Genomic DNA, 17,207 nt, shown 5'->3' on the forward strand with positions numbered 1-17,207 from the left:
ACTTTTAAGGGGAAAAAATGAGAAGCAAAAGAGATTTACCTCTTTTTACATCAGCTGTCAGCCATGTGGGAATTTGGCAGGAAGGAAAGAGTTAATAATATCATTATCAGGTCAGCAACTTTGAAAGGCTCTTCCGCTTTGAAAACCATTTTCTTAATTATTTTAAGTTAACACTTAAATGCACAGAAAAAAAAAAAATCACGTGTAACCTGAAACCCCAGACATGGGGACACGACTGGATTGAGATAACATTAAAGATTTTATTGCTGTTACATTATAAATTATTTCTATTATGACGGCCCTATGGGTATTACATTCTGTCAGTTCGCTTTCACTGTTACATCACTTAATGTTATTAACACACTTTAGGGTATAACATTACAGTTTTATTGTGGAAACCTTAAACACTTACACACGAAGTACTGAATCAAGTTATTATCCTAGCTGACCAGATCTGGTCTATTATCATTTTATCACTCATAAAAACCTATGATTCAATTTGATTTAACACTTGTGGAAAAATCATGGCTTATACATGCTTAAACCTAGTTGCAATATTAATACAAAGCAACACATGGATGACTTCATTTTATTAAAGTTGAGGTAGCCTTGGGAACTGCATTTATGATCTTTGCGCCACACGAGAAATTTGATCTAACCTGTTGCCATTTGTGATTCACTAGTAAACTGATAAGGTTTTCTTACAAGTATATTAAAAAATTGTGAACGTTTTACCTTTATTACTGCATTCATTATACACTCAGAAACTGTGCACTGATCACAGTGTGCTAAGGAAAAAAGGAATCGCTCCCTGTCTTGGAGTCTTACCTTGTAGAATGGAAAAATGTTGCACTTCAAAAGGCGATGTGTGCTTAGTATGAATCCACTAAGTTTAATATTAGAAAAAAATTAGGCCCTTGTGCCTGTGTTTGGAGTGTAAACACCTGTGCAAAACAACTCTAGCATCTTCTGTACAGGCCAGCAAATATCTTTAGCACACAATGTGTAGAGGCTGGAGAAGTCGCATTAAAGTCATTGATTAGCATTGCGCAGACAGTTGATTCTTGGTTTTGGTTTGCTGGCTGAGTCAAAATAAGATTATGCTGTTGGGCACTGCCTGGAATATTTCATATCTTACTTGGATCTTCTGGTGTTTCTTTTGAGGAGAAGGCTGAAAACTGGAATTTAAAGTGTCTTTGGGAAACGACAAATCAGGATGTTTTAGATTTTGAAAATGTCAAAATGAAACATTTCATCTTTTTCACTTCACAGGGAGGAAGAAGACAAGACTACGCTGGTGTGGAAAAGCAGTGCTGAATGGCCCTCGCAAGGAGTCCTGCTCCTGCAGCCCGTGTCCCACTGAGGGCAGAGGAAGGAGGTTGCTCAGCCAGGAGGTCACCAACGCAGTGACATTCCCAGGAACTCGGGTGGACGCGCAGAACCAACCCGTCCCTTCTGGCATGTGCACAAAGTCTCCGTAGCAACAAAGATGACAGCTTGGTAACAGCAGCTGCTGCTTAATGGAAAATGTTAGAAAAATAACTCATTCTAGATCTATGTTCTCTCTTTGCATTTTCATATTTATCACATAAAAGTCTTCTAAGGAAAAAAAACACCATCCAGAACTTTAAGAATCTTTAAGGGTCAGACACACACCTGTACATGTAAAGACATAGTTGCAAATGCTAGGAAAAGTGTGACTGTGTAATTCTGACCCACCAATTTTCCTTTTTAGCTGCAGCTATATTTGTGACTTGACAAGTGGCCCTATGTACATGTCGTGGGAGTGGTGTGGATGTGCAATTGTTTATTCTTGCATCAAACATTAGGGAACACCAAATGTGGATTGTTAAAACCCAAGTCAGCATTTTTGGTTGGTTATTGTTGCTTGAAGTATATCCATTTCTGCTCAGAGCTGGGCTTACTGGAAAGGAATTAGTAACCTTACAAATTGCTGTCTCTGGTAAAATCTTCTGCTTTTTATTTTTTAATAAAAACAAACACAAATTTTTTTTCTTCTGTTGCAAGCATTCTGAAAAGTCCAATGAAGACATTAAGATGACTATCTGGCTGCTTCCCCAGGTAAAAAAATAATCAGAGTAAAGCTACATCACCATGTGAAATACAGAAATTAGTTGGACATACATTAACTAGTGTTATTCATCAGTGTGAAGTGATACAATTTATTACATTATAATAATGGCCATAGTTATATAAGTAGTAAAGGTAAAATTACATCATGACTTGCATTAGCAGTATGAGAGTGTATCCTGATTAATGCACAATTAACTTGTCATGTGCACAACACATGTGTTTATAGGTGGACAGATGGGTTATGCTACTTCTTGTGCTCACATATGTAGCATTTATCACTTTCTCCTTTCTCCTGTACCTCCAGAAATTAGAAGCCTACATGTACTAAAATCCTGAGGCACCCCACCAGCTTAATGAAGGGCCACAAGAATCAGTATTAAGAAACCCTTGGAGGTGACTATTGAGAAATCTTGAACACATGCAGGAGTCCCGTTCATCCCCACAAACGGGGAGCAACAACCTTAACTGGTCTTCTGCTGGCAGACACCAGTCCCCAAACTCTTTTCAGAGTTGTGTATCACAGCTCCCGCTCCCAACAGAATGAGGAATTCCTCTGCTCCTTTTATTTATTCTGATTTTGCAGGAGGAAAATAATTAAGCTCCAGGGACAGCTGAGAAGGATTTTTATTCTTAATTGCAGTTATGGATGGGAGTGCCTCAACTTCACATGAACTCCTCTTCAGATGCAGAACTGGGTTATTTGGCCGTGTGCTGACATCCATGTTTGCCCATCCATGTGCGATGTATATTTCTGTTGAAGATATGTGTGCATGATTACATATCTGTGTGTATGTAAACACATATAAACCAGACAGGTAGGTAAGACTGCTGATGGGAAACAAAAGACTTCCAAGTTTTAATCTCTGTTCTATCACAAGCTCAGTGCTTGTCCTTGAAAAGCTCATTTTAATTTCTCTTACCAGGTTTCTCGGTCTGAAGTAGGGGGTATATGTGATGTTCAGTTAGCTGTTCAATGTTGTAAATTGCTGAGTGATGACAGAACAAAACTTCTCAAAATAAATGGCATCAGATTTCTTTTTTTTTTTTGCTCACTTTTTAGTACTGAAATTGACCAGAAAGTGTTGGCTGACTCTGATCCTTCCTGTGTTTTATTTTTGTGTTTGATGGTTCTCCACAGTTCCAACACCAAATGATGGTCATTTTCCAGCACTTCCCATTTAGAAGCAAAAGCTCATATAATAAGGTAAAAATCTAATAATTTTGTGATCTTGAAATTTCTTTTCCAGGTGAAAATACCGAGCACTTGCTGATTTGGATATAGGTCCCACAGCATGTGGGAACATGCAGATTTTGAGTCGAAATTTTGCACATCTTTAGTGTTCAAGAGATGTTTGAATTGAACTGTTAGAATACTTTTAAGTTCTTCAGAATTACTTCTGCTGAACAGTACTTAGCAGAGTACAATTATTGTTTAAATTCTGCATGGCTACAAAATATTCTGTCAGCAAATTAATACCCAGTAAACATGCTTGTAGCAAACCTTTCCAGGACAGATAGCGCAGTTCATCTTTTCCATCTCTGACTTTTTTGATTCTGTGATGATTAGCTGAGCTCATTTTAGATTATATTTCTCCTGTCTAGAGTAGGGACTTGACTCTGTCCTGTACAAGGAATCTATTTTTGTCATTAGGAATTCACTATATTATGGCCCAATCTTCATTTTCAAGATATCCTTAGACATACCATCGGGAGACGATGCTGCAGAAAGTTAGTCAAAATTTCATTTATGCAAGTAAAAATGAAAAGTGATGGCAACACGTATTTTAGATTTAGGTCCTAATCTAACAAAGCTGGAATAAGTTTTTACATTAACATTAAGCCTGTATTTGAGTACACATTAGGCCTTAAACTTGTGTAAGACGGACCAGAATCTGTTTTGCTCCCTTTGAAAGGTAACATGAGGTAACTTAAACCTCATGTGTTATTAAACATAAAATTATTCTTACTCATTCTTCAGGAGTGGTTTGTGTGTCTCTTGAAGTATGACAGAAGACAGAGACTTTCAATCGCGCCAGCTGAAATAATTGACTTGTTCTCCACTTGTAAGAGTGAATTTAAGACTCAGTGATATATCAATACTTACATTGGGCAAAAGTAGGAGGAAAACAGAGAATTTCCTTTGTTGATAATCTCACTATCAAAAAGAACTGCCAAGTCTGGAAATGTAAGTAGCATAGACTTGAGTCATGTTGAGAATTCAGGCAAAATACTTTGGTTTGAAATAGTCAGCTGGCAGCTCTTAAGCATTTCAATGTTAAACGTGAATTTTAAAAAATATCATTACATTTAAGACCAATGTCCACTTCAAACCAATAAATTGAAAAAATCCCTAGATTAAAAACTTCTAATTATGCCATTTTAAAAGAAAAAAAAAAAAAAATCCAATGGATTTCTCATTGCCAAATGGGTATTCTTCCTTAAGTTTTGTTTTGTGCAGAACTTTGTCCAAGCACACAATTTGTGCAGTTGTTCGGAATACATCAGAGCTCACAGAAAACCAGCATAATCTCTGACTGACAGCTGTGTTAATTCCCAAATTACTCGTCCAGATACTGGAGCCTTCCCAAAACAGACACAGGTAACTTCTCAACTACAAATACCTGGTTTGCCCTGTATGGGGTTTCTCACCAGATAAATACGGTGAAGGCACCCTGAACAGCTAACACCAGCCGTGCTGTCTGGGAGGGCTGGACACTTCTGACTTAAATTTGCTTTTTGAAATTCCCTCTCAGCCTCAATTATTGATGTCTAGTCAAGAAGCCTGTGAGAGCTTAAGGGATCTGACATCCATGACTAAGACAGTTAATATGCCTCGTCAGAAAGCTACCAACACGAGCCAGGTAACAGCTCGCCTGTTAGCATTACGGAGCAGAAACCGAGGGCTTGGGGTGCATCCTTCAAGCTTCAGGAGCTGCTTTGCAATGTTTTTGAGCTGAGAGCATGCAAGGCAAATGCAAAAGATTATCCACCCCCCCACTTCCTCTGGTCCCCATCAGTCCCCAGCCCAGCCTGTAATTTGGCAAGACGAATGAAGTGTTTTCGGAGTGTCATCACTTCTACCTCTGGCAGATTTGCTTCCCCAGTCTGCCTTTCGCCTTTTGGACCTGTCACTCAGCCCTTTGGCAGAGGGGAGGAGGGGGAGGGAGGAGGAAATCATCTCTTTGCTAATCACCTATCACAGGCAATGAAATCCCGCGGGCTCTGTGCCAGCTAGGTACATTTCAAAGGGAAATGGAGGGGGGCAAAGTGTCACTCAAGGCAGATATTTATGAAAGATGACAGTTTGCAAATATCTCAATCTTGGACAAGGCTGCTCCAGTGACACAGAGGAGTGTTGCGAAATTGGAAGAGTCAGCAGCCAACATTTATTTCATCAGGACCTGTCCAGTCTTCAGTGATCGCTTGACAGGCTGGGGATTGCTGGCACAAGCCGGCTTCTTTCTATTGGCTGCTTTCATTTACTTTGCATGCATCAGTCTAAAGAGTTATAATAAATATGTAAAGAAGGATAAAAGGAGTAGTTTTGCAGAGCTGCATCCTCAATGGAAGAGCCAGCACAAAGCTGCACTCCCCTTTTTAGCTATGCCGAATAGCAACAGTAGTAATTACATGTCTATTGATCGTTAGCTTGTGGGAACAATGAGATACGGGCTCTGTCTCGCTTGTGGAGACCCCCGTGCTTCCCAGGCTCTCCCCGTTGCCACCAGCAGCTGCCACAGCAGTGCCCACATCTCTGAACTTTTCTCCTGAGTCCCCAGCTATCGATGTTGTACAGGACAGATGACCCCAGGGTTGGGGAGCTGCACTGAAAATTTTCTCCTTCTGCAGGAGCCCAATTTCCCCAAATCTGTGTGTTTTGAATTGTTTGCCCAGCCCCATGCTGCCGCTCCCACCCTGAGGTACCACCACCTGGACGGCAGGGCATGGCTGCCAGTCAAGTGCTCAGCCAATCAGGGGGCTCCACTGCCATCACGTGACCAGTGCAAGGCTTTATCTCCCTCCCTGCTGCCCTCAGCACCTCCTGGAGGCTGTGGGCGCCATTTTGAGCCACGATGGTCACCTGTGACGGGGAAGGGGATCTGCTGCATGGTGCCAGCTGTGTATCAGGTGTGGCCGCAGGTATGTGTGCAGCAGCTGGGAAATACCTTACGGCAGGGAGTTGTAAGGTCCTGTGAAGCAGAGGATTATGGAGGACCAAGTGGGCAGGAGGGGAAGAAACAGTGGTCAGGGAGAGGAGCCGCCTTAGCGTGCAGGGGAATGGGGCAGGTGATGAGAGTCCCTCAGACAGGAAAAAGCACGTCCTGGTGCTGAGGACCAGCTTTAAGAAGCTGTATTTCTGAACACAGGATACGTGCTTCTGCCTCTTAATTGCCCCCATCGGTTCATTCGCCCCCATTAGAAGCTAATTGAGAGGGCAGTAACATAAAAATGCTCTCTGCTACACAAGAGTGGCCCAACAGGTTGAATCACAGCTTCTGAAATGACGTATTAGAAAGGTCTAAAGTAAATGCAGTTATTGACAGCAACAGAGGAAGAAATGCAGCTAGTTGCCACAAAAAGTGGAATTTCCAAGTGAAGGCGTTTTCTTTCTTATAATTAACAATAAATTGTAGATAATAGTTGGAATAATCCTATCTCAATATTAACTATTTTCATGGTCAAATGTAAGGCCTAAAAGGAGATGCTAATTCAGCTACTTGCTATGTGGTGTTTTCTTGCATCTCCTGCACTAAGAGTGTGTGGTTGTGACTCTTGGAGAGTGAATGGAGGTGGATTACGTTACCAGAATGTAAAACTGCTCTTCTGTTTAGGGTTTTAGCAATTCAATTGAAATGGATCGTAAATTCAATTAAAGGCCTTGTTCTTCCTTTCTTTATGCCTTGCATATCTCAGAGTTTTGCATAATTTAAACCAAACTGTGGCATAAAACAGCACCCTTATTTCTGCTATCAAAACGTGTTTTCTCTGAGATCTCTGGAGTTCAATCAAGATGCACATGGGTGACAAGTGGTAAGATGCTATAGAGCTCCTGATGACAGAAGCTGCTATTGCTTTTAGTCCTGTGTATTGCTAGTGTATTTTAAGACGACAGAACTCATGACTGTTATTTGGATGTCAGCCGTAGGATTGTAGTATTCTCCAAACTAACAGTGAAAGGAGAAGTAATGTACTGACAACATCTGCCTATTCAGACTCCGACAACGTGAAGGAGTATTCACCAGAGGTTTGCAGAAGTGCGGTTTGTTTTTCATGGACACTCGGTGTTTGCAGGTGTGCCAAGGCCAGTATACTTGCGACGTAGGCCCTAAGGTTAATTTTATGCTGGCCAGTTGTAAAAGTTGTGGTTTTCTGCATTGTCTGCTGTGCCAGCCTGTTCAAAACTGGTATGGAGAGTCCTCCTCCGCAAGTTTCTTGGCCTCTCTGCTGGCAGCCCACGGAAAAGCTGATCAGCTGAGTGGGTGGGTTAACTGAGTGAGAGGTTACCACCCTCCCTTCCCTCTATTGCAAATACCTTTGCCAAAACAAATTATTCTTACCCAAAGATTCCTGGGTAAATCTTCCATCACTGGGGAAAAAAATGAAGTGCTATAAAAGGCTAGTTAATCACTGCATACCCAGCAAGGAGCAGAAGGCCATTCCAGAGTAATTGGAGTTATCTTCATTATTCTTATTTTCAATTACATTTCAAAATCAAATAACAACTTGCCTTTTAGACAGTTTCATGATCTAAATCCCAGTTCTATAATTTTTACTTAGTGCTTACTTTGGCAAAAGTTCCCCTTGATTGTAGTGGCCTCTGAGCTTCTGGAAGAAACTTGGCAAAAAAAAGAAATTAAAAAAGTTTTAGTCTTTGAAACAGCAGAATCCCAAGCTGTCCACACAAATGCACAAGTACTTTTTGCAAGTCACCTGTCCTGTTATTTAAATCTATATTAAAATAACTGCGTTTCAGGTGCCATCTTGACACCAATTAAACACAGCTGTGCATCTGTTCGTGTCTAGTGCTGGATTACTGATGTGTTAGAACTCAGGCCATTGCTGTTACTGCAGAGTAAGCAGAATGGGTCTTAATAATTATTAAACAGTTGATGAAAAATATTAATGGTTGCATCTAAACTATCTGAAGCAGGTGCACAGTCTAGTTGTTTATTGGCCTTCATGGAGGTGGTTGCTCTGCTCTTGTTCAGGAGGTGGTGGACTGGTGTCAGCTTATACTGCAGCGTGCAGGGAAAATGCTCTCAGAGGGTTTTCGTTCTGGGGTGGAATGTAATTTCTCTTGTGAGGTTTCCAGTTATTTTTCTCATGTGTGCCTATACATACAAGATTGTATGTATACATGTGTCTGTACATGTATATATCCTTATGTCAGCCCTATCTTGGCAAGATAGACACCAGGTAGCAAGAAGGTCCTTCTGTTTCTCATATCAATACAATTCCATCTCTTCTCAGAAGACATAAGAGTGATACAGTTTATAGAAAGTTATGAAGTTATGTGCCTGCAAGTGCCTTCATACCACCTACTCAGTTCCTTAGTGCTCTGAAATGTCTCCTGCCTTGCAGAAAGGAAGGGTACTTTAAAAAAACACAAACCAAAGTCCACAACCAAAACTCTCAATGCTATTCAATGGAATTAATCCCACAGGACAAGAATTCCCATACAGGTCAGGAAAAAAAAATACTGCCTCCCTTTCTGAATATCACTTTTCATACAGTAAATCCCTTAGCATCTTTATTGTGGAATGAAAAATAGATTAATCATTCCTCTGTGTGCAATGCCAGGGCTCTCTAATGTCACTGATTATTCTATATTGAATAAATAGTGTTGCTAGGTTGATATGTTTAAGGCAAATGAGATGCTTATTGGTATCCAAGAAGCCAGTTAACAAGATCCATTTTCCTCCATTGACTTCTACTCATGTATTAATGAGGTTCAAAAATGTCTTTTCTGTGTGTATCAGATAAATGTGTCTTTGTTATTCCCAAGAAGCACACAAATATTTGCTCCATTTATGTTTGTATTAATGTGTCACTGAAGCTAAATCTTCAGAAAGGGAGTAAATACCATATCCATTTAGCCACTTAAGGAGTGAGTTCTGCAAACTCTGCTGCAGTTGTTGCCATGGCAAATATCCATATTTAGGGAATTGTGCGGCATCGACTCTAGCATAAAGGACCATGAGAAGGAAATGGACTTCTCCCCAGACAACTGTCACCTACATATATGTGTTTTAAAAGTTTCCATGGATATATGGGCACTGCATTGAATGGTAGTTTTAGAGTCCAATGTGAGAAAATATGGTACAATCCAGAGCACATGGAGAGGCGAGAAGAGAACAGTGGATGACAAGATGACTAAACAGGGCTCAATGACTGTTGGGCGTAAGCATCAAGATTTCCTAAACAGAAGGGTGCACTGTTTTCCCCACTAAAAAATGAATAAAGATATTTCAGGAAATTGATTGTTCTACAGTTATTATGCTAGACTTTTTCCATCGTCACAAAGTAGTCTTCAGTAGAAAAATGCGTTTTCATTTACACATGAGTTTTGCTTTTTTCACCTTGACTTCTCATGTAATGTCTGTGGGTCTCTGGAAAACCATTAGGCTTAGGAACTGACAGATCTTGCAACTGTAATAGTTATAATGAGAAAGTAGATTTACCTTATCTTAAAATCGCAGGTAGGATTAAGGAATCTTTTCCATGGTTTGGACTGATTTTTTTCATTTAACTTGCTTAAAACAGTTTTAACTGTACTTGTGAAAATGCTAGCAGGCTTTCAAGTAGAAGTCTGGTGAATAGCGTAAAAAAAAAAATTAAAAAATTAAAAAAGAACTGACTGAGAAAGCACAGAGGTTTTTTGTCATATGAAAACCCAGGCTAAAGTGACACAATCTATTTTGGTTTGTAATTGGAAAATATCTCTAAATAATTAAATTAAATCTTACTGTGTTTTCCTTCTGTCAAGATAAATGAGTGAATTAACTAAGGAAGGTACTGGTTTTGTGCTACAACATTTTACAATTTTGTAAATAAGAGGAAAATATTGGAAGAGGCTTCTAAGTTAGTACCTCTCAGTTTCATTTTTTCTTGAACACTTTGTGTGGTTAGATTAGTTGAATGAAGGAAAACCAATAAGCATGCTTTAAAAATAATCGAACAATGTCTAATATAAAATCCTGTCTGTTTAGGAATGTGGACATCCTGGAGTTAAATGGAGAATGAGTTACACATGAAAGTTGGTATAAGGGAGGAGAGATTAACATACAGGAAAGCCAAGAAGTTTACTCCTTTTCCTCACCTGCCTGGAGCAAATTTCCTGAAAACATCTGTAGGTGCTGTATAAAGGGAAAGTAGACTTGGGCCCATACTGTGCAGGAAGCTCCAACCTTTGTCTGCAACACTGGATACAATAATAGCAGGGTGGCCATAGAGTGAAGGGTATCTCTATGTATAAATCCAGATCTCTTTTTCCTTTTTCTGGTGAGGGGGAAAGGGGAAGCTGGGGTCCAGGTTGAGGAACACCTGGGAGCCATATGGAATTTACAGATTTTTTAATTAAAATTTTGTAGCTCAGTTTGAAACATTGCAATAACTTCATGCAGTGTAAAACTTTACTGGATTCAGTGCAATAAAGTCCTCTGAATATTTGCACGTTGCCTACAAATGGCAATTGTCTTCTAATGCAAGCTGAAATAATTGCTGTTTCTCTGTGGCCCTGATCCAAATCCAAAAAGTCAGTAGGGGCCCTCTGGCCTCCAGATCAGGTCTGCAGCCTAGCTGATGCCTCAGACCTTCTTGAGTGTTTTGAAAATGTATAGGACCAAAAATGATTCCTTTTCCAGACATTGGAATGTTAGCAGAGTAGAGGTCAGACTCCTCTGACTGATACTTTTGTTTAGAATTCATATTCAAGAAGGGGTCTATTTACATGTATAGTTTGGTCATACCCAAACTCTTATGTGGACCTATTTGGGGAAATTCCAGATGGTGGAAATACCATGAGAAGAGGTTTATTGTCAACATGCCCAAATGCCTGGTAATATATCAGTACATGAGTTCCCAGTCCTGGTTCAGTCTCCTGCCTGAGTGTGATCAGCTTCAAGCTCATTGCTTTTCCAAGCTAAGGCTGAGTGTTTTGAGACAGAGGTTCTCCAGGAACAGACCAAATACCCAAGCTAAGCTTCTCCTGCTTTTGCTTCCTTAAGTCTTTTATTTCTTAGGTTGTCAGAAAGGATCCTGTGCCATGCTGAATATAACTGATTAGAAGCTACCTTTCCAATGACTACTATAAAGAGAGCAGGATTAGTTAGATATACTAAAACGTGGGTTTAATCTTCATTCCCAACTGATATTTTCATGGCATGAAAATTTTAGAAATATTAATTTTCACTCCTTTTTATCTAATTTTTTATCTGAAATACAGGAAAGAAAAAAGCAAGAAAAACACAGTCTCACTACTTTGTTTTCTGTATCAAGCAATTGGAAGTAACCAGTTTCTTGTATTAAAAGTTGGGGTTTAGGAGATTATTTTAGCTTAGTTTCTCATCCAGCTCTGAAAACTGAGAACATGAACCACATTTGCATCTGTTTTTGTGTGACAGAGTATTTCTTGTTCCACAGTCTGGGATATTCATATCCTGGGAGGCTTCAGCATTGAGATGTGTAAAAAAAAAAAAAAAAAAATCAAGTTCTTAAAAGAGGCTGGTTACCAAATACAAACTTGCTTGAAGATTTCGATAATCTGAAGTTCACAAGCCAATGCTATGACCTATTGAGCCATTTAGCTTGTTACCTCTGTCTCCATAGGGGATACAGGGACCAGACCTTAAATCTGAACCTTCTGTAACTTTCAGAGTTTGAAATCATGTATTACATGAGTCTCTTTCTGGTGACAATACAGTATCTGGATCATAAAAATAGTAATGCAGTCTCAGGTGTAATTTCTGACCTATAGAATTCTCCATCTCATTCCTCCTATCCGAAAAGGCACACATTTCACAGAGGTATGAAAGGATAATTAGACTAAAAAGGCAAATGTGATTTTGGTGTTCATTGTAGGGCAAAACTCGCGGTCTTTTTTTTTTTTTAATCTGTATGCAGTTATTTAAGTATACTTCAAAGAGAAGCAGGGTATGAAGCAGTAGTTTGAGATTTTTTGATGGAGACTGGCAAATCAATAGGTAGAAGGACACTCACAGAAAGGTCATTCTGTAGATGAAGTGGTTACTGCTTATTTTGTTATGAATTTCTTGTACACCTAGGGCAGGAGAGCAAAGGGATGTTATATCCCTGATTTGATTCCTCAGAAGCATATAGAATAAAATATATCTAATGACTGGCTTTAAAAAAGAAAATAGTAAAAATGCAAGACTGCCACCAATGTCTTTTGAATATATGCTTTAGGAGTTGTGTATGTGAGAGTTAACTTCAGAGTAGCCCACTGGAGTCAGGCAGAACAGCACAGATGAATGTAAGGGGGAGGGCCAGCCTGACTAATTGAAAACTGGGAGCACTTTGCAAATACTATTACATGAAACGTGAGAAGTGTAACATGGCAGAAACAAGGCAATGCCTGGTGCAAGCAGTTACTTGTGTTGTACAGCAGCGTGTTAGACCAGCACACTTTGTTAGAACCTGATCTACTGCCATTCCCAGCCGCCTTGTCCCCGTGATGACTTGGGTTACACAGATGACCATTTGGGTGAGAGTGTCCCTGGGGGGGCCAGCTTGCATTAACCTGAACATTTCCTCTGTTTGATGTGCCTTTATCATACTGCAGCAGTTCAGTGGCTCCAGTTATTTTTTGACTAATGCACAGCAGTAATTTGTTAAAAGAGAATTTATTTAATTCAGGATGAATATGGGCTTTTATGTTAAAAGCCCCAGCTAGTCTTCACCTGTAAATGAGAGAGGCTTATTTTTCTGCTAACATCAGTGTCAGCTGGGGGCCAGAAGTGCTGTTTTCCGTAAATATCTTTTAGAGTTCAAATATTATTATTCAAGGGGAAAGGGGAACATAGAGGAGTAGGTTTCTTCTTAACGAAGTTGCTAAAACAATCAGGTAATGATTCTCCAGCACTGCCTTAACACTGTTCCAACTGTTTCAGCAGTAGCTGTAATCACATACAAAGCCAAATATTGCTGCAGTTAGCTTCATCCGTATGCTTCTCTCTGCTCTGGTGTCAAAGGAGACCGATCTCTGAAGTTCAGGAAATGCCACCTTTTATTCTAGTGTAGTCCAAACCTTTATTCAGTTCTCTGTCCATCTTCCCAATTTGAAAATAGTTGGTATTGTTTGGGGATGGGGGTCCGCTTGAATGTATGGATTGCAAAATCCCAGCTAAAAGAACCAGCTTTCAAACCTCAGTTCTTGCAAAGTACATGTAACTCCTTAATTTTCCACATTTCTGTTACTGTGTGTATTAGAAAGGGTCAGGAAAACTCGTATCTGTCTGTTTACAGTGTAGGCATTAATAATTAAAGTTATGTGTAATATTTTTCTAATTGGGGAACACTTTCCAAAACAACCTTGTTTTATGTTTAGTTGATTTTTTCTTTCTTTTTTTTTTTTTTTTCTTCAATGAGGGGTGAGAAGTAGAGGAGCGTGTGAATGTTTTTCCGTGTGGATGCCATGGATAATTTGAGGCTGTTGTTGACTGTTGTTATATTGAAATCCAAAGTATTCTTGCTGGGGCAGGTGCTTTTTTAACAGGTAGAAAGTGCAGTGTTGTATTATTCAGTGTGTATTATAATATTTTGCAGGCAGTACTGGTTTACCCAGACTTAGAAACTTCTGCCTACTTGTTGGCTTCTTTGAGCAGAGCACAAACCTCTCTGCCTCTTCCTAGTCTCAGCAATTCATTACAAAATGTGTATCAGAAATATGTTCACGGAGGTGCAAAATCAGCAGGTTCTTCCTCTACTTATTACCTGCTGATCAAGCTCGTGTTTAGGGGCAATATGACACTTGCTGCCATGTGGATGGCTTGACTGGGCATTGCTGTAAATGAAATATAATGCAACAATGAGTACTAAAACTAGCCCCAATAAGGCTGCCGCCAAAGAATAAAGTATATGTTCGTGCTAGGTGGTTTTTCAAAAATGAATTATGCTATTAAGTGCCAAGAAGAAAATTAGCTATGAGCTTTTAAATTTAAAATGATCCCCTTTTTAATTGTAAAACAGTGGCACTTAACTGCTATTGATCCAACAGAGACACATTAGGGAACAGGGTCACCATAACTGTTAATATTCAGTGCTTAGTGAAAGAGCATCAAAGGACATTTTAATGTCACAGACTTTCTTGGGGAGTTTTTAAAGAAAGCTTAAATCGGCCAGCCTATGAATGCAAAGGACATGAGGTAGACAAATGTAGAAACAAATGTGATAGCAATTTTCTTCTAATCAAATCGTAACTCAGAATTGATTTTTAGGCAAAAGTTTATGTCATATAGATTTCCAAGGCATACCGACATTTAAAAAACTAGAGTACATACTTTTTGTAGACTGGGACTTTATAAAAGATGGTCATCAGGGAGGGAAGGTTTATTTACTGCTGACGCACTAGCTGATAGCAAGTTCTCTGCAGCTCCTGTTTGAACCATTCTTACTCCGTGTCTTAGAAGATACAAGTAAACAGGGAACACTCTTTTCAAGTGCTTATAAGTTTTTTAGCTGATACTACAGTGGAACAGCTCTGAAAATCTGTCTCAAGGTGATCACCCAAAAAAGTGAAGCTTCATTTCACCATGCCTGACAAGTGCCCATGAACTTGGCATGCCGTGCAACTTTATTGATTATAGTAGTGGCAACACAATCCGTTTCCAGATGCTAATGGAACATTTTCAATAGTCACCATTTTTGCAAGTATGAAGTCTTACGTTGTAAAATGTTCATTCTTTTCCCAGTGGGATTATGTCCTTGAGAACTTTTGTTAGGCTGTGAATTTAAGTGATACTTGCAGTGTTAACTCAAGTATCTTTGATATGTATCTGGTTATATCCTAGTCAGATTTTAGGTAATATTCCAGAAATAAATGTTTTTGGTAATCTTTTATTCCAAGTGCTCCAAGGAAGCACTTTGAGAAATTCCATGTAGCTAGCTATTCATGATTGCTTGTTTACTTCCACGTTTAAATTGTTGATCTTTTTACTTTCTTCATCCTGTTTTAATAAGAAAAGATTAAGGATACAGAGTCGTCTTCAAAAATGCAAATAGTATTTAATTTACTACTTGAAGAGGTTGTACTGAGAACAATATCTGTTCTGAACGGGAAAGGTGATAACTTTCTGATGCAGTCCCCACGCAGAGTCTCTTCAGACTGCCAACTCTTCAGACCAGTGGGTGGTATCACTGTATGTGTCTGTACAGCCCCTTGCACAACATAATGACCTTCCTTTCACAGGGTTAAATGTAGACGATTAATATTGTTTACCTAAAGAGAAAAATCATACAAAGAAGCAATAATTTGCTCATGTTTAAAAGTCGCTGCTTCAAGTATTAAACTGAACTGGACAGGAGACTGTTTCCTAAATGCAACAACAACTAACCCAGAGCTGAACAAGATGTAATATGATTAGGGAGGTTTCTTCAATTTAAAATAAAATAAAACAAAGGTAATTGCTATGCATGAAAAACAGCTTCCTGCCGTTCAGAGGCAGCTGGGAAAAATCTTTTATCTGCAAAGACCTTATATGAGAAGTTTGAATGGGAGATGCTTTTATTCTACGGGATGGAATTTGATAACTAGGCACCGTACTTCTTTCACTTGTGGGTTATTAGGTCTCTCACACTCCTGGGATCAGTACAGTGTATGGTTTGTGTGGGAACAGATAGTTCTTGTCTCCGTTGTGAAGACAGTGTGGTTGTAGGAGCCCTCCTGGGACTCTCATAATGATCAGTACAGAAAACTCAAGTCTATCCTGGAGCAGGAAAGTGCATCGTTTAATGAAAACATTGTCTGTTATTAATAGAGTGATGGTAGAACTGAGGAAGAAGCAGGCCTGGGGGGCCTTTGGGTCTTCAGCTAAGTGTTTCTACTCTGCTTCTCTCTTTTTCTTCTTTCCAACCCCTGGAAAAGAGCAGTTACAGTAACCTGAAGGAAGAGATACAATCAAGAGACAGCCTAGAGCAAAAAAAGGTCTCTGTTGTTTTTCAGTGAGGTCATTTGTAGTTCACAAAGCAAGGTCAGACGGATGAGACTGCTGCAGGCTCTACATGCAGTCACTATCACTAAAAGTTAAATTTTCAATTTTTTTCTTACATGTCTTGCTGTATTTTGTTGGGGGCTGCATGGGTCTGTCATTACAGAGCATCGTATCAACTGTATTCTCTATAACAAGCAACTGTGTTTGCCTGACTTCCAGAGGCTTGTTTTGTTAATGATACACTGTGAAATCAAGTACTAAGTGCACAGGAAAGGGTACGTGTGGGACATTAACCTATAAACTAACAGAAAGATAGACTGAGATTACACTTGCTCATTCAGTGAGCTTGCTGAGTGATCACTGACGCATAACTGGTAGTCTTCTTTTTCTTGGTTTTGTCTATATTTAATTTTCTCTGTTCAAGTCCAGTAGGAAAGTGGAGGATTCCCATAAATCCAAAGGCAGGAAAGCAATTGCTTGTATAGCCAATTGTATAAGAAGAAATATTTTAATTATTCAGAAGGCGTATCTGTCCCTGCATATGGGGCCCGGTAGAGTATATCTTTTTCTGAAATCCAAATAGAGTTGGGAGCAGACAAGTTTTTCATTTGCTTGCTGAGAGACAGGAAAGAAATATCAGTATGTGCATATTTCTATATCCATTATATATACACATACTTAGCATCTGTATATATTTGTTTTCTTAAGAAAAACTTTTCTATACATTTTGATAAAGGCATTTCCCAAACTACAAATTTGGTTTGTTAGTCCTGTGCCAACTATCTACATGTGATAGATTTAAAACCAATTACTAACAAACTGAGTCAGTGCTGGCTGAACTTCTAGCTGATGAGTATGTTTTGAAGTTGTTTCTTCTTGGTGGGGTCAATCCTGCAAGGTGCTGGTGACTAAAAAAAATAAAATTAACATATGAACACAGTTTAA

At 39.3% G+C, this 17,207-nt stretch overlaps 1 long non-coding RNA gene across 1 annotated transcript in view; it reads right to left on the minus strand.

Annotated features, from left to right (window-relative positions):
* Nucleotides 1-13,664: 13,664 nt before the first annotated feature.
* LOC110355693 (uncharacterized) overlaps nt 13,665-17,207 on the minus strand; it is a 41,023-nt gene continuing 37,480 nt past the window's right edge. The window contains exon 3 of the long non-coding RNA XR_010475395.1: nt 13,665-15,550. This is a non-coding gene — a long non-coding RNA (uncharacterized LOC110355693). The remainder of the gene's footprint in view (nt 15,551-17,207) is intronic.

The sequence above is a fragment of the Columba livia genome, chromosome 11 (genome assembly GCF_036013475.1).
Source record: "Columba livia isolate bColLiv1 breed racing homer chromosome 11, bColLiv1.pat.W.v2, whole genome shotgun sequence".
Lineage (NCBI taxonomy): Eukaryota > Metazoa > Chordata > Aves > Columbiformes > Columbidae > Columba > Columba livia.